A 10,598-nucleotide genomic window follows, 5' to 3' on the forward strand; every position below is an offset into this window, starting at 1 on the left:
TAAAGAGAGAGGGTAAAGGTGTGTCTCCTCTGCTGGGCCCATCCTAATCAAATTGTCACAGCATAGAGATTTTGGGAGGAAACAAAGATGGCTTCCTGCCACAGGGGACCTCCTGGGGTTCTTCTCCCTTTGGTGCATGGCCCTGCAGGGAAAGAAAATATCCATAAATTTCATCCTCTGCTTCTCTGATCCCCCTCAGCCTGCTAACCTCCTCTTGGAGCTCCCTCACCTGCCCCTCCAGGGCCCTAAGACGGGCACCTGTGGGACAGGTGTGGGGACCCCAACTCCCTCCTCCCCGGCCCCACCAGGGATCCCCCACAGGCCAGGGGGCAGGGTGATGCCAGCTCCCCCATGGGCTCTGTCTGGGTGGAGGCCTCAGAGAAGCCCCGAGTGGGCAGTGCCCCATGGGCAGGAGCCCTAGCTGCACTCTGTGCCCACACCATTTTTATTTATTTAAAAATGAATACCACGCCTTTCCCTTGCTGAAGACTTCCTCCTGGCCCCTCCTGCTTGCCCACCTATGTGAATGCCGGCGCAAACACCAGCACGCAGAGCATGCCTGTTTGCATGCTCTGTTCGCATGCACGGCTTGGGAGTGTGGCTCCCTGCCGGCTAAGCTAAAAGGGATTTGGGGGGCTTCCCCTCCAGATCCGCCTCTGCTGTGCCGGGTCCCTCTGCCCTCTATCCCACTTACCTTAGGAAGATCAGCTGCTGCTGCCCCCGCCCCTCCTCTGCCACCTCCACCACCAGTCAGGTAAGGGGGCACATGTGTGTGGGGACTCATGTGTACCTGGTTCCCTGCTCTCCACTCTCTGTCCCCAACTGCTGGGGGTTATGTCAAACTGTGGCTTTTAAAGGCCATGGTTTAAACTTCCCGTGCCTGCCCTACAGTCAATCAGGCGCTCTGGGATTCCTGGAAATGCCTGCTGGCAGTCCCACCCCCTGCGTTCCCCTGCTGAGGGGTTCTGGTGCCGCCGGTGACTGCACCCCAAGGGACAGCCGCCGGGGTGCTCCCTAGCTTGGGGGGGGTCAGTCCCCCCTAGCCCACCCCCCTTTTGCACACTCTGTTCACACACATGGCTCGGGAACGTGGCTCCCTGCAGGCTAAGCTAAAAGGGATCTGGGGGGCTCCAGATCTGCCTCAGCTGCACTGGGTCCCTCTGTCCCACTTACCTTAGGGGGATCAGCTGCTGCTGTCCCTGCTGCGGCCTCTGCCTCTGCCGCCTCTGCCACCGGTCACCTAAGGGGGCACACGTGTGTGTGGGGACCCACGTGCGCCCAGTTCCCTCCTCTCTGCTCTCCACCTCCATTGGAGGTGGAACAGAGCACGACTGTGTTTTCTAGTTCTTAGGTGACATTTGACCTTGTGGGGATAATAGCCAGCTGACAGAAGCTGACAGTGAATGGATGAGGCAGAGTCTGTACATGGAGCAGGTGCAAACCAAAAGACAGAGGTCTGACTTCCTAGTGGCCCTTCCCTTCCCCATAAAGTGGACCTCAGGGTAGTCCCAGTTTTGCTGCACTCCAGTTTCTGAATGACAGAAGTATCATCCAGCCCATGATCTGGCTTCCTTTAAAATAAATAAAGGAAATCCCTGCCAAACAAATCTATCTCCAAATATTTTGGTTTCCAGGAAATGCATTTACACAATCCCAGTAGGCACTTCCTCCAGGGTCTACATATGAAGGAGAATAGGGTCTTCCCAGATAAGAAAATGGGGTGAAGGGTCAGTAGGGTGCACAGGCCCTCCACAGGTCAGCCAGGTGTTGTCACAGGATCAAATCTAGCATCCAGATTTTGCCTTTATGCAGAAGCATAGATTGGGAGTTATCTGTGCCAGCTGGGAATAAACTGGGTGTATTACAATGGGCTTATGCCAGCTTGTACAGGCACTTCCTACACTGCAATTGCTTAACAGAGGGAAAGGATGGGGAGGGTAAAAGGAACAGAAGGGAAAAGAAAAAAGAGCAGGTACTGGCTAATATTTATGTGGCAGAAAAAAAATAAGAGTTCTGGTTGAAAACAGAAGCTAAGAAAAGGCATTTTGGCAGCCAGCATATTTTTCAAGACAACTTTCTCTTTAGTGGGCTGCGAATGAGCAGAAGAACATGTCAATAATTCTCTCTCTTTCTCTCTCTCTCTCTCTCTCTCATATATATATATTATAGATATAGGGGAGAGAGGAAGAAAGAGACTTTCTCCAAAATTTGTTACAGGAAATGACTGATTCTGAAGGGATGTGATGAAAAATGACACCCAAATGGAATCAGAAAGTTGCCATGGCAACTAGAATGCTTTAAATTCATGTCTTTAAAACAAGAAAATATTATCCCCAGGATAGAAAATTAATAATTACATTTTTGGGCACCTGCCCTCTGAGTGTCACCAATTGCAGAACTATCATAATTCATGTTTCCTGCTGACATACATGGTTGGCAGCACTGAAAACTCAGTGTTTACTGTTCTAGGTAGCTGTGGTAAACAGTGCCCTCCAATATTCAGAAAAGGGGTGCTGTGCTTTTAAAATTACTATAGAATAGAGTGTACAGAGTTTTAATTAAACCTTCTGAAAATGGGCTTGTTTGTGTGTGTGTATTTGGGTGTAGCTTTTCATCATTTATAATAACTTTTAAATTGTAGTTTTCTGGTTATTCTTTAACAGAAAAAGATGAGTTGGCCATGTTTTTTAGCTAGGGTCTTCTAGGTGAACATGGAAAATCATATTGGAGTAAAGATGATGCACATATTCATTCTGTATTTCTGAAGACTTGCTGATAAACATATAATGTTACTTGGAATTTGTAATGCCTAAAAATATACTGTAGGAGGAAAACATTGGCTTGCAAATGACAAAAGGTTAATAGTGGGATACCACAAGAATCTATGCAAGTTCCACTGTGCTCAATATATTTACTGAAGAGTGAGCCATATAATAACAAAATCTGCGGATTCCATACAATGACTTGAGTTAGTCAAAGATAGAGCTGCAAGGAACTTCAAAGGGATATAATCCATTTCAATGAATGGGCAACATAATATCAAAGGAAAACCATTGCTGACAAAATTCAAGATAATGCACAATAGAAGGAATAACCTGTGCTACTCTCAGACTGTTGCTGAATTCCTAATTTACTATGACCACTCAGGTCAAAAGTCCAGTGTGTCCTTAAGGATAGACAGTTTTAATGAAACTGAGAAAGTAGAAAAGTGTTACAATATACTGGTGAGAAAATAGAAGATTAATACTGAAAATATTATATGGTCTGCTCTGTAAGCCATATCTAGGGAATAAGAACATCCAAAGACCCATTAGATAGGATGAAAACAATTTAATGTGTGATATGAATCCTCAAACTTCAGGATTTAATTCATTTGGTAGGGAAAAAAAGGTTAGTAAAAAACAAGGGAAAGGTATCATGTAAATGTCTGGTAGAGTTTCTTGTACCTTCCCTGAAGAATCTCTATGACCTCTATTAGAGACAAGATAGTGGGTTAGATGGGTCACTGTCTGCCTCACTGGGTCAGTGAAACCTCATCCTCCTCCCAGTTTATGCCCATCATAGTACCGCCATCTGTTTGGGTTACATGGCATGATGGATTGCAACAGCAAAGGAATGGACTTGACCTAAGAAGTCTATTCTGATCCCAAGTTCCATAAAATGGACCACATTACAGATGGCATGAGTGATGTGGACTGTTCGATAAGTACGCTGCAGTTGTGTGTGCAGAGGTTTTGCTTAAGTATGGTATGATAATTGTCTCTCAGTTCAGTGACCAGAGGGTAGTATTTGGATAGGATACACTATGAAGATAGCAGCCCAGTATTCTGTTTGTTCTGATGCTGTATCTTCTGTATAGATGTGTGCTTCACAGCCCTGATATCCACGAATGCATCAGTGCATGTCATTCCAGGAAGGCATGCTACTGAATAAACAACAATGCATATTTCAAATGAGTGACCAAGCAGGATCCTAGGTAGCCTTGAAGTCAGAAAAAACATCCAATCTTCATTGAGGGGCTGGGGGGTTGCTAGCAGGTAACTAATCTCATCATAACAGCAATCTGATATTTTTCCACTTGCCAGTCTGAATGCTAAGACGATGAATAAAGGAGAAGCTTCCCCCATGCCTCAGCACTCCACCCTGCACAACCACCTAAACACTCATCTGGCAAAATCTGTGTGAGCACAGTGGAGCTCAGTGCACTTCCATTGACTTCACCAGAGCTGCACCAGTTTATACCAGCTAAGAAACTGACCCTGTCTGTTTAGATTTGAAAATAAAACTTTCATGTCAATGGCCCATTTTAGCAATGCAACCAGTTGTCACCACATGAGATTCCATGTAAGGGTCATCCCAAATAACTCACATCCATTAACATTCAGAGGCAGAACATTAATACTAAATACGAAAAAAAACCAAGTATATTCTTTTATATTTAAGTACTTAACGGTGCCATAATGAATAACAAACACAGTTTATTTTACCCATAACCAAAGAACCTCAGAACAATGCACAGGCTTTAAATACACATATATTTCCCTCCACCCCTCCCCCTGAGACTGTGTAATTGGAAGGTGTCCCATGTATTTAAAAGTAGTAGCTATAATAACAAGCCCTTTCCTTTCTGTTCTTCTTTTCCAGTCTGTAGCAGAAATATCTTGCCTAGTGTCTAAATCTTGTATTTGTGGGTGTGTATTTGTCTGCGTGTGTGACTGAGGGTGAGAGATGTGCCTGTAAATTGTGCACATCCTACTATTATATTTGTTTGTTTCCCTGTCTCAACTACTCCCCCCACCCCACATATTTATTTGTCGCATTCTCTAGTTACAGCTTATCTTTTAGGATTTAACATTTGGCACCTCGACTGTCACTTATTATATTTGTAAACAGCACTTAGCATAAGGGGCCAAAATCGGTTGTGGCCTTAGGAAGCTACCACATTATGTTCATTATTATTAATAAAATTAGATGGTGGGTTGGTGTGTACAGCAGTAAGGGAAAACTAAGTCACATTAATGGAATTTTGTGTCTGGGTCAACTGAGACCTATGGTAACTTTTAGTTATTGCTGGAGTTGTCAGCTTGCCTTACCTTTTGCATGCTTCTGGAATGGGTTCCATTGGCTTAATCCAGCTCTTGCCATCATTTTAAACTCTCAGTGATAGTATCTTTATCATACACAATACTTCATGTATTTCCTGGATGAAACCCTGGCCACAGTTAAGTTAATGATCATTATTACCACACTTTTGAAATTCTTTCAGCCCTTCATGGTTGGAACTGAGGATCAGAATTACAGTGCACACCATGACCTCTCAATGATTCGACTTCAGTTGTATTTCCACAATATACCAGTGGGATTTAGTCTTAAAGCTCACATGAAGATTTGAATTATTCCCATATCTGAGGCATGTTGGGCATACTCTTTTGATTGTGGCTTCCCTAGGAAGCAGACAAGTCAGTAAACTAGGTGGCACTCTGCCTTAGCTGATGTTGAACCAGTACCCCAGTATCATACTAACAGACACTGTGCTACTGGAGTTTCCATCATTTGAATGAGGAGAAAGACTGCAGTCCAGTCCAAATCCAACATGGACCAACATCTTGGGTGGAATTTCCTTAGTGGTTTCCCATCCAAGCACGACCTAACCTGACTTTGCTCAGTATGTAAAAACTAGGGCTCCAGGTCACTGTAGATACTGAATAGAAGTTGCACATCGAAGTTCTGTGGGCTGCTTTGGAAAGCCTAGGTTTTCAGTGTGTGGCTGAGGGGTCACAGATTAACTTGGTTTAGTCAAGGGCACTGAAATACCAGTTGTAATTAAATGTATGTAAATTTCACAGCCTGCACAGGGTGAGAGAAGGACTTTTTAGTCTTAAAGTTTTCACCGTGTTACAGTGAGCAAAATGGACACTGCAGAAGGCTGACAGCAGGATTTGACAGGTATTGCTTTACTTCATCTGGGCTAAAAAATTAAAGACATATAATTGTAGAACATGCTGAATTCTTTCATCTGCTGTAACTGACATCGCTGTCAGGGGTCTCTTGAGATGCTGCCTGGAATTCTTTTAAACTCCTGCTCCTTTTACATTGAGCCAGTTTGGAAAAAGAACAAGGCAGATAGCAGTGCCACATACATATCTGAATTATAGTCCTTGTGGTTGTCCTGCGGTCTGGCTGGAGGGGACACAATTGTAGATACTGACATGCCATCACACGAGGGAGAAGGAAATGATTAATCATCTCTATCAGTTCATAGTGCTATTTCTTTGTAACTAGCTGTACAATAATAATTCTGGCAGTCTGAGGGAATTCTCTCTGCACTTGAATGTGATAAGCTGGCCTCTGTCAAAAGGCATCTAGGCTCCCACAGTTTGGATGGACAGGTCTGATTTTCAGTGAGAGCAGCAGGCACCCTTTTTATGTAAAGATGATATGTTTGTGGTCAGAAATCTCCAGAAGTCACAGAAAGCAAAGTTAGGATGGGTTACAAAACAGGCAGATACTATTTCAAGAAGCTGTTGGATATCTAAACAAAACTAGTTTAGACAAATGGCTAAAGATAAATCTTTCAGGGCAGCTGGTAGCAAATCTGATCCAAATTTCTTGTTAATATCCTAAAGACTTTTACTACCCTATATTTTTCATGATGTAAGCTATTTATTTTATTCATTATATTGCTTCCTTCATCACTATATGGTTTATCATTGTCTAGAGCAGTGGTATCAACTGGGAGTACATGTACCTGTAGGGGTACTTAAAAGGGTTGTGGGGGATATGTGGGTGAGTCCATGCATGCATGCAGCCACAGTCCAGCATCCAAGGGGCCAGGAGCACAGCCCTGCCACATGGAGAGCAGTCAGGTCCCACTGGTAAGTTTGTTGTGGGGTGAGGGAATGGGCTGGGGAAAGGCCTGGGGAAATGGGGTGGGGTGCAGGACTGAGTTATGTGGGGGTGGCTCCCAGTGCTACGTGCAGATGCTGCCCAGCTGGGGCAGAGCATGGGACAAATCTGGGAATGGCTCGTCCAGGAGATGTGAGGGGTGGCAGCTCCTGCTGCTGTATGGATCCCGGGAGGGCATGGGGAATGCGTGGCCCTGGATCTGCACAAAGAGCATAGCGGGCTGCAAGCCACAGCGGGCTGGGGTCAAAGCAGCTCCAGGCTGTTCCCAGCAGAAGTGTTAGGCCAGGTGGCACTGGGACAGGGGAGTAGGGGTGTGGGGGGGCTACAGTGAATTTTGGGGAGGCTGCAGCCGCTCCCATAGCCCCCTTCCAGTGCCACTGCTGCCTGCCCCAAGCCCAGCCCACCACAGCCCCAGCCCTTGCCCACCCTTGCCCCACATGCAGATCTAGCGGCATGTGCCTCCCATGCCCTCCTGGGGTGTGTGCAGCGGCAGGAGCCGCCACCCCCTGCACTGCCCAGATGAGCCTGCAACAGAGTTAACTGGGACTGGCCTTTGGCACAACCCTGGAAAGTGACCCAAGCTTGTGCTGCTGCATCAGTAGCATGATAGTAACTACCCATTGGGATCTAGGGTGGGTGAAGAAATCTATTGCTACACCAAAGCTGAGGAGAGCCCTTGTACCCTTGTGCCTCTGGATTGGTAGCATGACACAACTGCTCAGACATTGGGTTTCTGTGTTTGCATCAGTAGAATTGACATTACTAGCAGTGCCCTGCCTGAAGTATGGAGAGCCCTGTGACTACCTTTTGTGGGCATCTCCTGGACTGTTCTGCCCTGGTCATGTGGAGGCCCATGCTGTTGGGAAGGAGTGGTACCAAGCCTGTTTCTGACCATGCAGTTGAGTGACAGTAAACTTTGGTTATTACCCTGTTAATGCAGCTCTAAACTCATTTAGAGTGTGAACAAACACAAATTTCAGTGAATGGAAAAGGGGCAGGGTCTTACCAAGCAACAGCTACTCCAGGGTAACTGTCCACATGCTGGTTCTTACTGTGTGGAAAGTAAAAGCTAGATTGCAGTAGCTGAGTCTTTAGTCTGCTCCATTTTCACTCTCCAGAAGGTGCTCATTTGTCCATAACCTTACAAAAGAGAACAGACTGGTTCCCCTCTGGGGACTATAGTGGCTCCAAGGAATTTGCACCAGGGATTCATTTGGCCCAGCATATCTTGGCCAGCAACATGATTCATTTGACCTGAGACAACAGTGTCTTTAGGAACTGTTTCCCCCGCCTCCCTATTTTTGGATTAGGGTGTGAACTGCTATTCCCACTGCACAGCTGGCATCTGGCTTGCTCTCTGATTGAAAGATATAACTGGGGTAGGAGTGATGTCGGGGGAGAAGGCTGGGAGTAGTGCACAGGGAGAGAAAGAATCTCTTGTTGAAAATGGGTTTAGTTCTTTGAATAACTAGAGAGAAAAAGGCCCTGAGAATTTGATTTCTGCTTTGCTCAGGTGCAGAGCATTGTGCTTAAATTCCCAAGGCAAGGAAAAATAAGTAGGTTCAGAAATGAAGGGCACATGGGGAACAATAGAGCAATGCCAAAAAGGAAAGTACTAGCTAAGCCACTGATTAGAGTGATGCTTAAGACTCTGTCCTATCATTCTCTGTTCACATCTTTGTTACCCCATACTTTTGAGACTAAGGTGACAAGTAAATGCTTTTGTACTATAAATCTCAAAGTATTTTAGCAAAGGTGAATGAGCCTAATGGAATGCTCATTTTACAGGTGAGGAAACTGATGCATGCAGAAGGGAAGTCACTTATGCAGGGTCATATAGCAGGTCTCCTGATTCTAAGTCCCATGTCTAATCCAGTCCTTAACCATTTACCAAGACCCATGCCTACGTGTTCACTTCACTGACTTTCATGTTTAGCTTCCAATTACACCTGAGCTCAAGTTCCCTGCTACGCAGCATGCAAAGACCTTCAGAATCAAGACTAGAGGAGCTGAGACCTTCCTCCATGATGTGTGAAATTCTTTTGCTATAGTATAACATAAAGGACCTATTAGGATCTCATAGCAGGTGAAAAAGTCCACTACCACACCAAAGCTGGGCAGAACCCTTGTACTTCAAAGCAAAAAACTCATCGGAGATTAAAAAGTGTGGTACTGGACCACAGGCAAAATGTCCTTATGATAAAATGGGCTTAGGGAGTTAAAGGGAAAGGTTGAGACAAAAGGGTGAGAGCAGAATACACAGGGGCAACAGAGTGCTGGAGTAAGCAGGCAGGAACCTCAGGATGGAGCTTCTTCAGGAAGGGCTGCAGTTGCCACCTTCCCAAAGAGGAGCACTGCCCTGTGCTTCAAGTATTCTTTGTTGCACAGTCCCAGTCCTAAGTCTGACACATTAATTGAAGACAGTTCTCCTGGGGCTGGAAGCAAAGGTTGCAGAAGGAGAAGATATTTCTATTTTTCTTTTGTTCCAAAGGCTAAAATTTGAAGGAAATTAAATCCCCAAAGTAAGAAGCTGAGAAAATGAGGAATGCTGTAGAAATTACCACCTTCTATTAATTATGTATTTCATCTATTTGGGGGTAGCAAAGACTCAGGGGTTGGTGGGAACCTTAGCTTTTCAGCACAAACTCCTATAATTGTGTTTCTCATCATAGGGATATTGTGTTATTTGTAAAACACAGAGCAAACCACAAATAACCCTCAAGGAGAAAAAGGCCCCTGATAATCACTGCATAGCATCTGAAACCCTTAGGACAGAAACATACCTGCCTTCTTAATTTCCTGCCCAGCACAGGAAAAGTATTGCATCTCATTTGACAGTTTACAAAAGAGTTCTTCAAAGACCAAGAGAGAACTGCATTTGCCTCTAGAGAAAGTTGTGTGTCCTATCAGTGCTGCACCTGCCTGGCTTAGAAACATTAATGCAGGTAGACACACTAAACCCCTTTGAGATTGAGCAGGAGTACTCCATGACTGAGGTGCGGGAAGATAAGTGACTTGTCCAAGGTCACAATAATAGTGCAATTATGGGTTATGTTGAAGACAGTCCCAGCCTGGTACTTAACTGCAAAGCCATTCTCTCTTTCAACCCTTAGGTCTGATACTGTAACCTCATGCATATAACAGCAGACTCTGAGAATTTGTAGCATTAAGACCTGGCTGCTTATTGTTTACTGTAGCAAAGCACAGCACCCAGGAATCCTCCACACTGGGCACATCTACACTTTAATACCTATTTTAATGTGCATTAAAACATCACAAAATACCATGGGCATTTGTACACGTGCACACACCACAGCGGCGGGTGCTTTGAAAAGTGCACAGCGCTGCAGTGTGTACAGTTGTATAAGTGGCAAAATGCGTGTTAGTGCTGAGAAACTGGTGGCAGCACACTTTTGAACTAAAACACATCAGAGGTGCTTTAGTTCAAAAGTTCACCGCTGCTATTTTCTGTGCTCTGAAGAGCATTTCGCCACTTATACAACGGCATGTAGCGCAGCGCAGTGTGTGTCAGTTTGCGTGTGGAGCAGACTCAAAAAATCAAATCTACTCCGACCCGCTGGATCTTCGGCGCATCTCTGCACAAAAATGTATGTGTATAAATGCCCCATGCTCTTTAGGTAATATGCATTAAAATAAACTAATGCACATTTTTCTAGGACCTCACAATGGAG

The 10,598-nt window shown here is 45.0% G+C and overlaps 1 protein-coding gene across 5 annotated transcripts in view; it reads left to right on the forward strand.

The window, feature by feature from the left end:
* GABRA3 (gamma-aminobutyric acid type A receptor alpha3 subunit) overlaps positions 1 to 10,598 on the forward strand; it is a 321,368-nt gene that overhangs the window by 108,594 nt on the left and 202,176 nt on the right. The window contains exon 1 of one of the 5 annotated variants that reach the window (XM_019521408.1): positions 5,866 to 5,946. The exons of the other annotated variants lie outside the window; for them this stretch is intronic. The gene's annotated coding sequence lies outside the window, so the exon portion shown is untranslated. Of the gene's footprint in view, positions 1 to 5,865; positions 5,947 to 10,598 lie in introns of those variants that run through there. 5 annotated transcript variants of the gene reach the window in all.

The sequence above is a fragment of the Gavialis gangeticus genome, unplaced genomic scaffold, assembly GCF_001723915.1.
Source record: "Gavialis gangeticus isolate Ggan-Ray unplaced genomic scaffold, GavGan_comp1, whole genome shotgun sequence".
Classification (NCBI taxonomy): domain Eukaryota; kingdom Metazoa; phylum Chordata; order Crocodylia; family Gavialidae; genus Gavialis; species Gavialis gangeticus.